Source organism: Rhinoderma darwinii, chromosome 11, assembly GCF_050947455.1.
Source record: "Rhinoderma darwinii isolate aRhiDar2 chromosome 11, aRhiDar2.hap1, whole genome shotgun sequence".
NCBI lineage: Eukaryota > Metazoa > Chordata > Amphibia > Anura > Rhinodermatidae > Rhinoderma > Rhinoderma darwinii.
In genome coordinates, this window is record NC_134697.1 from 83,833,442 (window position 1) to 83,848,932 (window position 15,491).

At 42.1% G+C, this 15,491-nt stretch overlaps 1 protein-coding gene across 2 annotated transcripts in view; it reads left to right on the top strand.

Annotated features, from left to right (window-relative positions):
- The window catches only part of TIMM10 (translocase of inner mitochondrial membrane 10), a 101,033-nt gene that overhangs the window by 33,476 nt on the left and 52,066 nt on the right, over positions 1-15,491 (top strand). The gene's annotated exons all lie outside the window — the stretch shown is intronic.

The window sequence follows — 15,491 nt, forward strand, 5'->3', positions numbered from 1 at the left end:
TATCTGAATTCTTTCACTTTCATCTTGTAGTTTGAGTATATAAGACACAATTTTCATACTTTTGTTAGTTGACAAAGTAATTGAAATTATTATTATAGTAATTTATTAAATGTAACAAAAACTTAGACCTTCTGACTGCTGAATTCTATAGAATTGCAGAAAACCCAAGTGTCACTAGTAATAAAAACTGTGACAAAAAGAATCTGAGCCAAAGAGTCTTCAGCCAAATTTTTTTTTTTTTTGTAGTGCTAAACTTAAAGGAGTTTTCTGGTCATGGGGCAGTTTTTCATACTGATCACCTATCCACAGGATAGGTCATCAGTAAATGATCTGGGGGAGGTCCAACACCCAGACGACGCACCGATCTGCTGTTCCGGCTGCCTCCGGCAATGGGAGTTATACAATGTTCAGGGCTGGAAGCAGAAGGCTCCGTACACTGTATAGTGGCAGTGCTGGGTTACTGTAGTTTAATCAGCATGGCACTATGCAGTGGCCGGGGCCTTTTGCTTCCAACTCCGAACACTGTATAACTTCCGGTGCCGGACGCAGCTGGAACAGCTGATCGATGCAGGGTCTGGGTGTTGGACCCCCACTGATCATATACTGACAACCTATCCTGTGGATAGGTCATCAGTATGAAAAACCGCCCCATGGCCAGAAAACCCCTTTAACCACATTTGATGTAAGTGGTGGTGATAGCCAAGCAGTAGTGTCAAAGTGTCATAGTTAGCAAATACTCCCCAACGGGTAGGTACAGTAGAAGAACCTTTTGTACTTCAAAAAGGAGAGGGATATGCACAGAACACTCTCAGGAGCCTCCATCACCCAACATTGTGGGCAATGAGTAGGTCTTCTAAAAGGACCAAACTTGTTTCTGTGTTTTCAGTAACATTTTATGCACAGACTCTCTAATATGGGTCAAGAATGTGTATCATGGTACATATTGCTCTGCAAAGGGGCTTTGGGCAAACAGTGGCTCAGCGCCACATTCTATACTTGATGGGCAAGGGTTGAGTTAGATGAACGACAGGACAAGATGTTGGAACAGCCCTTTGCAGAATGTCATATCACAGCTGAAATAAATTAAATATCTCCAGGTTAATAGCGTAGCATGTGTCACGATCCTGGGGTATATGGACCTCAGTGCTCTCTGTAGCGGAGTGGCAGCTGGCCAAACAACAGTCTATATAAAGCCTATGCAAAGTCTTTAGCACAGGAGTACCTATAACAGTCCAGACAGACACGAAACGAGGTATAGCAGAGGCTTTGGCATGGATGAAGCTTGACATGGCAGACAGCACCAGATGGCACCAGATGTGGCAGATGACACGGAATGTGGCAGATGACAACACAACTCCAAAACTAGGTGTTAGTCAGGAACAAGCACAGTTACGGGATACATGTAGTAGGATACGGGAACACTGAAGCAGGTTAACAGCAAAGGGACCATTTGCAAGACTAACATGGGAATACAACAACAACGCTCAGGCAAGGAGTGGAAGGGCTGAACCCTTTTTATAGTCCAGGATGATTTGGGGATTAGTTAGGGAACTTTTAGTATCCGTGCGCAGGCCATTTAAGGCCAGGGACGAGTGTGCTCACGCACCTTAGGAAACAGTCCAGAGCAGGACGTGAGCTGGCATCTCCGAGGAGGAAGACGCTGGCAAGAAGCCAGGATTATGTGGTCGCGGCCGTCCCAAGGTGAGGAACGGCAGTGGTCCGTGACCGCAACAGTTACAGTATGGACTTGGATGCCACAGCTTAAAGAAGATAAAAACCAGCAGGAACAGTATAGCAGACCACGGAAAATGGCACTTGGGAGTAGCTATCACAGTCTGGCTTGTCGTAGCTGTAGGAGCAGTAGAACCACCAGGCAATGGGCAACAAAAATACAGTGGCTAACAGTCAGGAGTACGTGAGTTACACCCAGTCAGAAGTAGCTCTTACAAAACCAGCCTGTCATGAGCACAGGAGCACAAAGGCTGCTTGGCAGAGTATGGCAGACCGCAATAATTGGCACTCCAAAGAAGTACTCACAGACTAGAGAATGACAGCTTCAGATACATGGAGTACAAACCAGAGTCACACGTCAAGTTGAGTAAGCAGCAAAGAAAGATGTAGAAGCAGCAAACACCAGACGGAAACAAGATCAGAAGGATAAAGCCGATTAACAAATTATGTCAAAGTAGCCAAAAGAATGTGGCCAATATTCTAGAGACCAAGATTTTATTATTCCACTAAGTGGCATTTAAATCTTCTGGATTTTCATAGATAATGATGTCTTGGCCATATTCCCCACACAGTTTCTTTATAGTCTACATAGACTATATCTATACATCTACAGTGAAGGAAATAAGTATTTGATCCCTTGCTGATTTTGTAAGTTTTCACACTGTCAAAGACATGAACAGTCTAGAATTTTTAGGCTAGTTTAATTTTACCAGTGAGAGATAGATTATATAAAAAAAAAAAAGAAAATCACATTGTCAAAATTATATATATTTATTTGCATTGTGCACAGAGAAATAATTATTTGATCCCTTTGGCAAACAAGACTTAATACTTGGTGGCAAAACCCTTGTTGGCAAGCACAGCAGTCAGACGTTTTTTTTTTAGTTGATGATGAGGTTTGCACACATGTTAGATGGAATTTTGGCCCACTCCTCTTTGCAGATCATCTGTAAATCATTAAGATTTTGAGGCTGTCGCTTGGCAACTCGGATCTTCAGCTCCCTCCATAAGTTTTCGATGGGATTAAGGTCTGGAGACTGGCTAGGCCACTCCATGACCTTAATGTGCTTCTTTTTGAGCCACTCCTTTGTTGCCTTGGCTGTATGTTTCGGGTCATTGTCGTGCTGGAAAACCCAGCCACGAGCAATTTTTAATGTCCTGGTGGAGGGAAGGAGGTTGTCACTCAGGATTTGACAGTACATGGCTCCATCCATTCTCCCATTGATGCGGTGAAGTAGTCCTGTGCCCTTAGCAGAGAAAAACCCCCAAAACATAATGTTTCCACCTCCATGCTTGACAGTGGGGACGGTGTTCTTTGGGTCATAGGCAGCATTTCTCTTCCTCCAAACACGGCGAGTTGAGTTAATGCCAAAGAGCTCAATTTTAGCCTCATCTGACCACAGCATATATATACACAGTGAAGGAAATAAGTATTTGATCCCTTGCTGATTTTGTAAGTTTGCCCACTGTCAAAGTCATGAACAGTCTAGAATTTTTAGGCTAGGTTAATTTTACCAGTGAGAGATAGATTATATTAAAAAAAACCAGAAGATCACATAGTCAAAATTATATATATTTATTTGCATTGTGCACAGAGAAATAAGTATTTGATCCCCTACCAACCATTAAGAGTTCAGCCTCCTCCAGACCAGTTACACGTTCCAAATCAACTTGGTGCCTGCATTAAAGACAGCTGTCTTACATGGTCACCTGTATAAAAGACTCCTGTCCACAGACTCAATTAATCAGTCTGACTCTAACCTCTACAACATGGGCAAGACCAAAGAGCTTTCTAAGGATGTCAGGGACAAGATCATAGACCTGCACAAGGCTGGAATGGGCTACAAAACCATTAGTAAGACGCTGGGTGAGAAGGAGACAACTGTTGGTGCAATAGTAAGAAAATGGAAGACATACAAAATGACTGTCAATCGACATCGATCTGGGGCTCCATGCAAAATCTCACCTCGTGGGGTATCCTTGATCCTGAGGAAGGTGAGAGCTCAGCCGAAAACTACACGGGGGGAACTTGTTAATGATCTCAAGGCAGCTGGGACCACAGTCACCAAGAAAACCATTGGTAACACATTACGCCGTAATGGATTAAAATCCTGCAGTGCTCGCAAGGTCCCCCTGCTCAAGAAGGCACATATACAGGCCCGTCTGAAGTTTGCTAATGAACATCTGGATGATTCTGAGAGTGATTGGGAGAAGGTGCTGTGGTTAGATGAGACTAAAATTGAGCTCTTTGGCATTAGCTCAACTCGCCGTGTTTGGAGGAAGAGAAATGCTGCCTATGACCCAAAGAACACCGTCCCCACTGTCAAGCATGGAGGTGGAAACATTATATTTTGGGGGTGCTTCTCTGCTAAGGGCACAGGACTACTTCACCGCATCAATGGGAGAATGGATGGAGCCATGTACCGTCAAATCCTGAGTGACAACCTCCTTCCCTCCACCAGGACATTAAAAATGGCTCGTGGCTGGGTCTTCCAGCACGACAATGACCCGAAACATACAGCCAAGGCAACAAAGGAGTTTCTCAAAAAGAAGCACATTAAGGTCATGGAGTGTCCTAGCCAGTCTCCAGACCTTAATCCCATCGAAAACTTATGGAGGGAGCTGAAGATCCGAGTTGCCAAGCGACAGCCTCGAAATCTTAATGATTTACAGATTATCTGCAAAGAGGAGTGGGCCAAAATTCCATCTAACATGTGTGCAAACCTCATCATCAACTACAAAAAACGTCTGACTGCTGTGCTTGCCAACAAGGGTTTTGCCACCAAGTATTAAGTCTTGTTTGCCAAAGGGATCAAATACTTATTTCTCTGTGCAAAATGCAAATAAATATATATAATTTTGACTGTGATTTTCAGTTTTTTTTTTTATATAATCTATCTCTCACTGGTAAAATTAACCTAGCCTAAAAATTCTAGACTGTTCATGTCTTTGACAGTGGGCAAACTTACAAAATCAGCAAGGGATCAAATACTTATTTCTTTCACTGTATATGAGTAAGGGCTCATTCAGATGAGCGTATATGTAGTCCGTGTGACGGCTGTTAAAACAACGGCCGTCACACGGACTCATGTACTTCAATGGGGACGTTCACACGACCGTTGTTTCAATGGAGCGTGTGAAGGGTCCGTGAAAAAATTTCCTGTTTTTTTGCTCTTCACGCATCCCTCTATAGTCTCTAGTCTATGGGCAGATGCGTGAAAACGTGTCCCGCACAGGTGTTCCTCGGACATGAAAAACTGCCATTTTTCATGTCCGAGGTTGGCTACGTTCGTCTGAATGTAGCCTTACAACAAAATGCTAGTGCAAATATATACCAATTCATGTAGATAAGATAATCACAACAATAGTAAAATAGATGCATGAAACAGAGTATGACCAGGATCGGAGAGGACCCTAATGCCCTGACGCATGTTTCGCCATCAGCTTTCCCAAGGGGAGAGATTTACCTTTAGCAGCATTGTATTTCCTTGGACTAAGATATACAATTTTGTCCTTGTTTTTGCGTTGGAGGCTACTGTACACTTTTTAATTGTGTTTTATGATTATTAAATAAAGATGGGAATGATTTTACTAAGACATTTAGTGTCCGTATGTATTTGTAGGATTTCTTTAGTTTATTTTATAATCAATGCAGTAAAACATTAGCGCTTACAAGTGATGACATAGATATCTTCCAAGTACTATGGGTTACTTTTAGGCTGCATTTACAAAAACGTTTGAAGGTTTGACGGTTCAGATGAGGTCCCTATTATTTTGTGACAAAAACTGGATTGAATCCTATTAGAGGGAAGTGAAAAAACCTTTACATTGGGGAAAAAGTTGCCTTGCTCCCCTCTAATTTGATCCAACCCTATTTTTTACATAAAAAAGATATACTTCACCCAGATTGCAAATACAGCTAAGTGAATATACCGTATCTGCTCTGTGAGAATGTGCCATTGTTGGGTTTGTACAATGAAATCAGAACACACTCAATTTCTCCTGATTCCTGCCTTTTTATGCATAAGGGAACAGCCGTTTGTCCCTCTTCCCAAGCATTGAGAAAAATAAACAGAAGAAACATGCACGGACACACATAGCTGTAGCTAGGCTCACTTCGGGGCAAAGATTTAGTGTGGGACACTCCACATATGCACAGCTAACACTTAACCAATTTTGTCCCCCTCCCCCATAAAATGTAAAGTAAGTGTGTGTATATATATATATATATTGTAGCAGTGCAGCTACTGGACGGTGCAGAAACTCAGGTTTTAAGCAACCAGGGAGCATGTACAGCAGAGAGGGTTTGCTCTGCTGGTGCTTGGGCTGTCTGATGAGCCTAGTTATTCTCCACCTGAGACGGCTCTTTATATCAGGTGTGTGCAGTCCACACAGGGCTCTCAGTCTGGGGAAGACAGGCATGCTAGCCTGTGAGAGTCACCACCGTGTGAGGTAAAACTGAAGGTTTTGAGGTGCTGGGCACAAGGCTCAGTGTCACATAGTGAGGGACACTGAATGTGTTAGTTAGAGGCTGGACGGCCTAGGGTTTATTTTGTATGTTTAATGTTGTACCACTGATTGCTGTTGTGAAGACAATAAAGCTAGCCGCGGCTGGTTTAAACCTTTTACTCAAGGAGTTGGAGTGAACTTTCTATGTGTGCCAACCATCTCACCCGGGAGATGGCGATCCCATGAGCTAAGTGGTCCCCAGGATGTCACAATATATAGATATATATATCTATATAGATATATATATATATATATATATATATATATATATATATATATATATACAGACAATATGTATAAACTTATTGGGACACCTACACATGTAGCCATTTTTATCTTGACTTTTAACGCATTAAATACACAGCGGCACGAAACTTTAAAGGGGTTTTCCCATGGGGGATATTTATGACATATCCACAGGATATCTTATAAATGTCAGATAGATGTGGGTCCCAGCTCTGAGTTTCCGTAACTGCTATTCACTACTATGGGAGTTATGGAAGCAGCGTAGCTTAGCGAGTTGTGCGGTTTCCATAACTCCCGACCATGTAATCAGTAAGTGACCGGGAGGCAGCGTGAGCACAAAAAGTTAGAATGGGGTTTAGGGGACCCCGTTCTAGAGATAGGTGGGACCCACATCTATCTGACATTATCCTGTGGATATGTCATAAATGTCCCTCATGGCAAAACCCCTTAAGCAACCAATTGTTTGTGGGAATGGCGCTTAATTCCTTTTTGCGTGTTCTCTATTGCTGGATGGACGTGCACAGAGTCAGACAGTGGAAACAACAGGGGGCGCGAATCTAAGGTAATAACGTCTGTATCTCTAGATCTATATGTATTTTCAAAACTGTTCCCATTGAAAAAATATATATATATTTTCATATGGAATAATAATTTTTTTTCATGACATCTGTTTGAGTAAATACTTTAATTCCCACGAAATAACAATGTTGGAGCATCTTTCCTCAAAACTCTGCGTTGCGCCATTCCTCTGTTACTAAAATGTATAAATTTACAACAGGACATTCCCCTTGTCAATACGGTGTGTCCCAACACAGTCTGAGACTTTGATTGGACAGTTATAGTGTTTAGAGACACGCCCCATTGATAAGGGGAATGGTTGCCCAGTTTATTCATACATTTCCAGGAGGAATAACATAGTAACGGCACAATACAGAGCTCTAAGAAAAGATGCTAAAACTGAAATGTAAGGAGAGTTTGCAGTTCCTCTTCAAGCAAATACCGGTACCACTGAACCACTATACTGACAAAATCTTAAATACATGGTAATCAAGGGTTTGGGAAATCTTAATTTCATTAATGCCATTTATTTATAAATATATTTATTATGACCTATTTGGAAGCTAGGATCTCAGGATACCTAGTCCATTATCATTTAAGCAATCCGGAAGATTAGCTGCAGAAAGGATGAGGGTGGTGGAAGTTCAACCCCGCGCTTAATATAGACCCTTTTCCTTGGTATTTATTTTAAGAGCGAGTATTGCAGAATCGGATAATAAATTAATAAATTCTTGAGGTGCCCATACACATTAAATGAAGGTCGGCCAGACCCGCCGATTTCAGCTGGACTATCTGACCATCTTATGTTTCTGACGATGTCCAGAATCTCCCCCGATGGTAGATGTCGGGGAGAGAAGGATCGGGCATGCTTAATTTCAACATACCCAATATTTTGTTCTCACGGAAGATAAGTCACCGCCAGAGATGTCTGGCAGTGTCTTATTCTCCTCTACAATTGAGAGCACATGAACACTCGGCTAATTGTGCATGTGTATACGGGGTCGGGGGGAATAGCTGTGCACTAAATTTAGATATAGATGTTTGGCCACCTATATCTAAATTGTTTCTTTTACTTATCTACTTCCTGGGCTAAGCTCTAAGAGGAAGAAGTGGTCAGGAGCATAGGAACAAGGACATAGGAACAAAAAACATCATACAGTGGTAGCATATGAAGCGATTAATTTAGTTGACGGTACAATAGGAATTGAAAACAACCAGAGTACAAACATCAACAAATCAACTACCAAAAGATCTTCTAAAATATCTCCGATAACATACCATGCACCACGGACAAACCTTGTGGAGGTTGTGGATCCCTGCCAAAGAGACTGACTATAGACTCAGCCAGAGAAAGGCTGCGCAGATGCTGTGTACCGCAAGTGCAGTGGGTTGTATATTACTCATTCAGAAACTACAACCACCAAGCTCTGTGCCCTGTTGTGACTGTCATCGCCAGGTTCTGTGCTATGTTGTGACCATTACGCTTGTTGCCCCAATTGGAGTAAAGATAAGTTTCATTTGACAACCCCTGTGTTTGGCTCCATTTGTGCACCATCCTTGAGTAGGGTACTGGGTCATGGGCAAATGCCACACACACACACACACACACACACACACACTAAGAACTGCCCCTCATACACGCTCAATAGCTTCTGGTCCTATCACCAACTTAGGCCACTACGTTTAGGTATAGTTATTTATCGATAATCTGCCTCTTCCAACTTTTTTTCTTTTGTCTTCTGACTTTGGTACCTCATTTTTGTTTACACAAAGTTATAAAATTATTTTTTTTGTCCTGTTATATTCTGTAACGGACACGGTCGTGGTCCGCCGCCTCTCCTTACCTCCTGACGGCTGCGACTTCCGACCTCTATCTTCTTGCCGGCGTCTCCCTCCCAGGGGACGCCAGCACATGCAGCCGCACCGCCATGTGATTTCCTCTAGGGTGCGCGCGCGCATGTTCCCGGCCTTAAAGGGCCAGCATGCACACATGCATTTAAATACCAAATTATCCCCAGATCACCCTGGACTATAAAAAGGGCTCTGCCCACCCACTCCTTGCCTGAGCATTGTTGTTGTTGTATTCCCTTGTTAGTCTTAGCAAATGGTCCCTTAGTTGTATCCTGTTCCCAGTGTTCCCGTATCCTGTTTCCTGTATCCCGTGCTGTGTATGTTTCTGTACCTTATCTAGTGTTGGAGTCGTGTGGTGTCATCTTCCACGTCTGCTGTCATATACCACATGTGGTATCATCCGCCACATCTGGCGCCATCTGCCACGTCAAGTTCCATCCGTGCCAAAGCCTCTGCTACTGTCCGGACTCTTACAGGTACTCTTGTGCTAAGGACTTTGCATAGACTTTATAGACTGTTATTTAGCCAGCTGCCACTCTGCTACGACGGAGCGACCTAGTGGCTTCACATCCCCCTAGATCATATCATATGCCTATGTTAAAATCTGGTATATCCTAATTTTTATGAGTATATCCTACATTTTGCCAACTTTATTTTTCCTATATGAAATGATGCATGGATTTCTGAAATGATGTATGCAGATTACATTATAAAAAACCTGGACAAAATAGCATGCAGGGCTATCTTCTCCCGCAAAATGGCGGAAACCATGATGGTGATGTATCCGGCACTTCCATTATTTTTGCTTTTCTGTTCCTTTGACGGAACAGAAAAACGGTTAATAATGACACAGTTGTGAATAGAGCCTGATGCAAGTGTGAACAGAGGCTGAATTCACAAAGCATTTGCAGTGTCCACTTGGTGTATTCGCATATGTCAAACGTATCCGTATCCTGTGTGTCGCCAGTTCAAATTTGCCTGAAATAGATGCCCAGATGTGCTAAAGTGGTGACAGTTTTTCAAAGTTTAGCAGGAATGATTTCCAAGGGTCGTGATAGAATTCTTAGGGTATGTTCACACGGCCGAATTACGTCCGAAAATAGCGCCTCAATAGTGCTGACAAACATCTGCCCATTGAAAGCAATGAGCAGACGTTTGTCTGTTCACACGAGGCATAATTTACTCGCCGCTGTCAAAAGACGGCGCGTAAATAGACGCCCGCGTCAAAGAAGTGACCTGTCACTTCTTTGGCCGTAATTGGAGCCGTTATTCATTTACTCCAATGAATAGCAGCGCCAATTACGCCCGTAATTGACGCGGCGTTCAAGCGCCTGCACATGCCGTTACGGCTGATTTTACGGGGATGTTTTCAGGCTGAAACATCCCCGTAATTTCAGCCGGTACGGACGCCCTCGTGTGAACATACCCTTACCAATAATGTGTACCAATAATTTTTAATTATTAACTTACACGTGAACATTTAGCAATACAAGGAAGCAATATGAATGTGAAAGTTTAGTCGCATGTGATAGGTGTAGAACCAAATGAGAAATCAAGTCACTAAATATTTTCTAAAGCTCTCTGTTAAAAAAAAACTAATTTTCCTCCACTTCATTTCGTAGTTTACCTTTGTCCCTCTCTTGTACTCTATGTTTGTGAAGTCTTTTGTAAACACCTGGTCAAGCAAATGATTAATGCAGAAGTAACGCAGTTAACCTGTCTAAATCAAGTGTAATGTCCTATGCCATCTACTGACAGATATATTCAAATTTGGTTTGTTCGGTCGACATTTATCTAATGTGTATATCCACCTTAACATTGACCAAATTAAGTTATTTTGTATAAGGGTCCTCTTACACAGGCCGTGTAAACGAGCGCCGATCAACGAGCAAGCTCGTTGATCGGCGCTCGTTTGCTCCTTTCACAAGGAGCTAAGTTTGGGGACGAGGCCTCGTTACTACGATCACTCGTCCCCATACATTTCTTGCATGTCGGCAGCGCGTCTCCCTGTTCTCCCTGTTTACACCGAGAGATGTGCTGCAGACAACGATAATATCTTCGGCTGACTAAACAATACAATCTTCCGATGAACGAGCATCGAAACATTCATCGGCTAATCATTGCCCTGTTTTCACAGGGAAATGATTGGGAGCGAAAAAAAATTTGTGTTTTTGGGCCTGTGTTTGAATCCAGTGGCAGACTGGGGCCACATGTGGGATATTTCTAAAACCGGAAGAATCTGGGCAATAAATATAGAGTTGTGTTTCACTGGTAAAAACTTGCGTGTTACAGAAAAAAAATGGATTAAAGTAGAATTTCTGCAAAAATATAAAATTTGTCAATTTCACCTCCAATCTGCTTTAAAGAGGCTCTGTCACCAGATTTTGCAACCCCTATCTGCTATTGCAGCAGATAGGCGCTGCAATGTAGATTATAGTAACGTTTTTATTTTTAAAAACGAGCATTTTTGGCCAAGTTATGGCCATTTTTGTATTTATGCAAATGAGGCTTGCAAAAGTACAACTGGGCGTGTTGAAAAGTAAAAGTACAACTGGGTGTGTATTATGTGCGTACATCGGGGCGTTTTTACTAATTTTACTAGCTGGGCGTTCTGATGAGAAGTATCATCCACTTCTCTTCAGAATGCCCAGCTTCTGGCAGTGCAGATCTGTGACGTCACTCACAGGTCCTGCATCGTGTCGGCCATATCGGCACCAGAGGCTACAGTTGATTCTGCAGCAGCATCAGCGTTTGCAGGTAAGTAGCTACATCGATTTACCTGCAAACGCCGATGCTGCTGCAGAATCATCTGTAGCCTCTGGTACCGATGTGTCCTCGCTCGTCTGACACGATGCAGGACCTGGGGAAGTGACGTCACAGCGTGATCTCTCGAGAACACGGCTGTGTCTGCACTGCCAGAAGCTGGGCATTCTGAAGAGAAGTGGATGATACTTCTCGTCAGAAAGCCCAGCTAGTAAAAGTAGTAAACACGCCCCGATGTACGCACATAATACACGCCCAGTTGTACTTTTACTGTAAACACGCCCAGTTGTACTTTTGCAAGCCTCATTTGCATAAATACAAAAATGCTCATAACTTGGCCAAAAATGCTCGTTTTTTAAAAATAAAAACGTTACTCTTATCACCATTGCAGCGCCTATCTGCTGCAATAGCAGATAGGGGTTGCAAAATCTGGTGACAGAGCCTCTTTAAATCCTGTGAAACTCCCTCAGGGTTAAGAAACTTTCTAAATGTTGTTTTGAATACTTTGAGGGGTGCAGATTTTAAAATGGGGTGATTTATGGGGAGTTTCAAATATATAGGCCCCTCAAAGCCACTTCTGAACTGAACTGGTTTCTAAAAAAAATTGCTTTTGTAAATTTTCTTAAAAATTTGAGAAATTGCTGCTAAAGTTCTAGCCTTGTAAAAAAAAAAAAGATGTTCGAAAAAAGTTACCAACATAAAGTAGACATATTGGAAATATTAAATAGTAAACATTTTGTTTGGTATTACTATCTGTCTTAAAAGCAGATGCATTTAAATTTAGAAAAATGCTAATTTTTTGGAATTTTCTCAAAATTTTGGTGTTTTTCACTAATAAATACTGACTGTATTGACCAAATTTTACCACTTACATAAATGACAACGTGTCACGGGAAAAAGGCTCAAAATTGATTGGATAAGTAAAACTTTTCCAAAGTTATGTGAGATTTAAAAAATTGGGCTGTGTCTCTAAGGGGTTAAACAGCTATCATTTAAGTGATTTGACAAACAAGTTAAGAATTTGAAAAACCATACACAAAGCATAATGAGAGCCCATACGCATTTTCTCAGTGGTCATTAAGGCTGGGTTCACACGACCTATTTTCAGACGTAAACGAGGCGTATTATGCCTCGTTTTACGTCTGAAAATACGGCTACAATACGTCTGCAAACATCTGCCCATTCATTTGAATGGGTTTGCCGACGTACTGTGCCGACGACCTGTCATTTACGCGTCGTCGTTTGACAGCTGTCAAACGACGATGCGTAAATTGACTGCCTCGGCAAAGAAGTGCAGGACACTTATATACATTATATGCAGGACACTTATATACATTATGTGCGGGACACTTATATACATTATATGCAGGACACTTCTTTGCAACGTAATTTGAGCCGTTCTTCATTGAAGTCAATGAAGAGCAGCTCAAGATTACGAGCGTCAAAGACGGCTCGCATAATAAGAGGAGGAGCTTTTACGTCTGAAACGACGCAGCTGTTTTCTCCTGAAAACAGTCTGTCTTTTCAGACGTAAAAGACACTTATCGTGTGCACATACCCTTAGGGTACATATGCCACAGCGCTGTGTCATAATTCCAGCCACGCTCTTTCTCTTACAGCCAGGATCGGAATTACCTCCGATCTAGCCTGTTTAATCCCTTAGATGCCGCGGTCAATGGCGATCCGGCATCTAAGTGGCTACAAAAGGAGCAGGGCTTCCTCTTTCACCCTATCAGGGCCTCAGGACATGTACGCAGTGCGTCAATGGGTTGCCATGATGGGCAATATTACTTTGGTATACAGCATATACCAAAGCATTATAAGGACACGTTCAGACAAGGCAGAAATTTACAGCTGCGGATTTTGCTACAAATTATGCAACGAAGAGGCAGCAAAATTTGTAGCGGACTTGCAGAGCAGCTGTAGCTAGCGCTGAAACCTGTATCCGTCAGGTCAGCAGTACTGACGGGTTCAGTGTCAGCAGGTCCTGCGTGTCTTTGACATGCAGAATCCACCTGTAATCGATCACATCTAAGTTATGAGCTTAGATGTGATCGGTAACAGCTCGATCATGCAGGACCCACTGTCACTGAACCCGTCAGTCCCGCTAACCTGACGCATACAGGATTCAGTGCAAGATACAGCTGCTCTGTATACAGGATACAAAGCAGCTGTACCTCAAAAAGTAAAAATAATTTTTAATAAAATGTATTTAGGAAGTTGCACCAATCACACTGATAGACATTTTTATTAAAAAACAAACAAACAAAAAACGACGTCAAAGGTTTACATGGTCTTTAAGGTCTCCTAACTTATACAGTGCAGGCCTATTAGCTGGCACCATAAACAATGCAGTCCATACAACCTGATTGGGAGCCCCGGAGCTGCGGGAGCCTCTTGAGAGTAGACGCAGTAGAATGACATCCAGGGGCAGGGCATGGCAGTTTGCACACCCTCCCATAGCTACATGATGCGGTTTTCTCCCTCGTGGTAAGAAACAGCACTGAAAAAACGTATGCATTTTTACCACGTTCTTTTTTTGCTGTTTAACTTCTTTATTTAGACATACAATCTCACAGCACAGCCAAACAAACAAAAAAAGTTACATTTTTACCATGATTTGACTTTGGCTATGTAGCAGCAAATCATGGTAAAAACGCATGTGGAAAAAAAATGCACCAAAACCGCACCGTGTAAATACACAATTAGTCCGAAAAATGAGGGAATTCTGGGAGCATGTTCACTCAGTTATAAAATTGGGTGGGTCATGATGACGACCCCCTTCCTGTTAGTTGTAATTCAGGTCAGTTGCCTGTTAAACTATGCAAAGTTATATGGTTGCTAGGACTGGCCTATGTTGTGTGCTCATGTACGATTGTCTAACGTGTTATTCAGTAAACTCAATTTTCCAATAATTTGGGTGGGTTACTCTATTTATGGGATGTTATGGGTGGAAGGAGCAAGTTACCCTGTGCATTGGTCAATGTAGGTATATGCAATGCTCTCACAGGCCCATAGCTCCTGCTCATTTCCTCAGGCAAGACTAGTCTAAGGGTAAAAACACACAGACGGACGAAATCATGCGGCTATTCGCAGGCGTGGTTTCAGCTGCGTGGGACAACTGCTTTATATGCTCTCACCTTGACTGTGCTGCAGTCTTTTAAAGGGCCATCATAGCTGACCCCTGATTTATTAAATTAAACAGCCCAAGACCAGGACTGTGAGGATGAAGCAACCCACTCCAACAACCAAGCCCTATTACCAGATTTTAGGGTGCATTTAAATGAGACTTTCTTGGACGCACAATAAAAAAACGCATCAAAAATTGCTGTAAAACCTTAGGCTACATGGAATTTTGAGGCAGATTTTGAAATGCCAGCATATATAAAGCTTTTTTTGTTCCTGTCTCTTTTTAGCCCCTTTTTTTAATGAATGAAATTAAAAAACGCTTTTAGGGAGTGACGCATTTTTTTCTGCCTTCCATTGATTTCAATAGAAGGTCAGAGGCGAAAACCACTCCAAGAAAGGACATGTTGCTTTTTTTTTTAGCGAGAGGTCAAAAGCCGCCTCGAAAAAAAATAACCACCACTGTCTCCCATTGAAATTAAAGGGGGAGTGATCTGGGGCATTTTATGGCACTAATTCTGGCGCATCTTCCGCAGATCAAGGGGAAATATGGACTCCATACACAACTTCTCCACACTGTGTCGCAATATATATATATATATATATATATATATATATATATATATATATATATATATATATACATATACACTACCGTTCAAAAGTTTAGGGTCACTTAGAATTTTCCTTATTTTTGAAAGAAAAGC